This window comes from Amblyomma maculatum, chromosome 5, assembly GCF_055883805.1.
Source record: "Amblyomma maculatum isolate TAMU_Amacu chromosome 5, ASM5588380v1, whole genome shotgun sequence".
Classification (NCBI taxonomy): Eukaryota; Metazoa; Arthropoda; class Arachnida; order Ixodida; family Ixodidae; genus Amblyomma; species Amblyomma maculatum.
In genome coordinates, this window is record NC_139348.1 from 17,987,745 (window position 1) to 17,990,670 (window position 2,926).

Sequence of the window (2,926 nt, forward strand, 5' to 3'; positions counted from 1 at the left end):
TGAGGGTTTGCTTCACCACTGGGACTCAATAGCAGGTACTAAAGTGCGACAGCTGGTGCTTCCTCGAAAAAAAGAAAGGAAGTTCTGTCCTTGGCGCATGAATCACTGTGGGGTGGACACCTGGGTCCAAGAAAGACCAAAGCCCGCATAAAGTACAACTTCTATTGGCCTGGCATGGAAAGAGAAATTTCGGAGTACTGCCAGTCTTGCCATGGGTGCCAGATCCGCTCAGACCGACGTCAAACTGACAATATACCCATACGCCAATGACAAGGCCTGAGCATGCCTTTCAGGTTGTTAATGTAGATGTCATAGGGCCTCTTGATACGCCATCTGGTGGGGTCACAAATATGTTTTGTGCCTTCTTGACTTATGCACGAGATGGCCGGCAGTAGTATGTCTTCGTTCCTTAACGGCAAGGGCTACCTGTGATGCTCTGTTAGAAATCTTCAGTAGAACAGGGGTCCCACAGACTATCTGTTCGGATCAGGGAACAAATTTCAAGGCACAACTCACTCAGCTGATGCTAGAGAAATTAGGTTGTTCCCCTAGATTTTCCCCTCCGGAACACCCTGAAAGCAACGGGGCCGTGGAAAGATGGAATCGGGTGCTAAAGAACATCCTTTTTCATGTAATAGAAAGAGACCCTAAAAATTGGGATAAGCTGATCCCATTTGTGTTGTGGGCTTACCGCGAAGTTCCCCATGACACTACCGGGGTAGCACCCTTTAGGCTTTTGTACGGCAGAAATCCGACAGGTCCACTTACAATTCTTCGCCAGACGTGGGCAGGAGAAGTTAGTGTACCAGCGACGCTTAGGGAGGAACCTGCGAGGTACTTGACACAGCTACGGGAGAAGTTTGAGCTAGCGGCCAATGTGGCAGGACTCACAAGCACGGCGCGACAGGCTAGCTACGCAGAAGCATACAATAGAAGGACGCGAAATAAAGTCTTTAATGTGGGGGATCAGGTTCTCGTTTTCGACACAGACCGCACCACCAAGATGGCTCCTAAGTGGCTCGGTCCTTTCACAGTAATTGGTTGTGAGAGGCAACATTCGTACAGAGTAGAAACGCAACAGGGAAAAAGATCTGTGGTCCACGCCAACCGAATGAGACCCTACTACGCAGGGGTAAGCCAGGTTGGTGTAGTGTTTGATGACGATCATGAGTTTGGAGAAGTAGAGCGTGCACCACAAGTCGCACCCCCTCTAAAAGATGAGGAGCTAATACCGTTAGAGAAATTAGCCCACCTCAGTGAGATGGAGCAGAATGAAATACGATGGTTTTTCCGAAAACACCGTGCACTCTTCGATGGCAGGCCGGAATTGGCGAAAGTAGGAAGGCACCGAATTGAGCTAGAAGAAGGGTTTAAACCGAAGAAAGTTTTTCCTTACCGAGTGCCTGAACTGCTCAAGAAAGAAGTAAGCCGCCAAGTGGATGAGCTACTTGATTTAGGATTAATCTATCCTATAGAGGGTGAATTTGCGCAACCGGTTGTGTGTGTGGGGAAGAAAGACGTGTCAGTGCGAATGTGTATTGACTACCGAACTTTGAATGCAGGAACCCGTGCAGACGCGTTTCCAATGACTAACTCACAAGAGCTAATTTTTAGAGTCGGTCGCGCGCAGTTCATCACTTTGGTCGATCTGAGGCGTGGCTACTGGCAGGTACCGATGGACCCGCAGAGCCAGGTACTCACCGCATTTGTAACCCATGGGGATCAATATGCATGGAAGGTGATGCCCTTTGAGCTAAAGAACTCGGCAGCGACCTTCCAAAGAATGATTAATACGCTCCTCGCTAAGCACCAAGCCTACGCTACGGCATATCTAGATTATATAGCTATTTTCTCGCAAACCTGGCAAGAACACGTAGAGCACGTCGATACCATATTTTGGTTGCTTAGGAAAGCAGGACTCAACGCTTGTTAACTAAAGGCTAGCCCTGAGAAAAGTCAAGTGGGACAGTCTCACATTTGTTATCTAGGGCACAGAGTGGGCTCAGGGACACATGCACCTGACCCCGAGAAAGTATCCGCAATAGAAGGCCTAGTGCATCCTAGAACAAAGAAAGAGCTGCGAAGTTTGCTGGGACTATGCGGATATTACAGGGATTATGTATCTGGGTATGCTGAAATAGCTAGCCCACTAACGGCGTTGACAAAGCGAGGAGTACCAAACTTAATCCCGTGGCCGCAAGATGCGCAACGCGCGTTAGAACAGCTCAAGGTCTCGCTGTGCAGATCAGTGGCATTGAGCACTCCACAACCTCATGAGCCATATTGGCTGTTCACTGACGCATCAGTGACAACTGCCGGGGCTTGCTTGGCACAGATGACTGAAAATGGCGATGAGAGGCCTATAGCATTCGCAAGCCATCGCTTCGATGCGACTCAGGCGAGATGGTCGACCATAGAGCGCGAAGCGTTTGCTATTATTTGGGCTCTAAAGAAGTTCGACTACTGGCTCTTTGGCGCTGAGGGCAATGTTGTCTCCGACCACAATCCGCTGTCATACCTGACGACGTGCACTCCACACGGGGCCAAAGTGGCTAGGTGGGCGCTGGCACTCCAGCGTTATAACATAACGGTTAGACATCGAAAAGGTATCAAGAATGGAAATGCGGATGCGCTGTCCAGGCTCCCCAATCTGTCATGGGAGTTGGGAACTAGCGATACCACCACGTCAACCTAGACAAGCGTGAATGTTCCTACTCAGCCGACGCCGTGTGCGACGAGCCGTGTATGTGATATATCGGACACCTGGAAGAGAGTTCTCGCTGATATTCAGCTAGTGTCGTCAGTGTTGTGTGCGCGGACTTGCGAGCCACGATGAACAATATGACTTCGTGTGTACGCCTGTGTACATGAATGTGGACTCCTTGCAGAGTGATATTGCTGACTGCTTAGCAGACCTGGACAACAG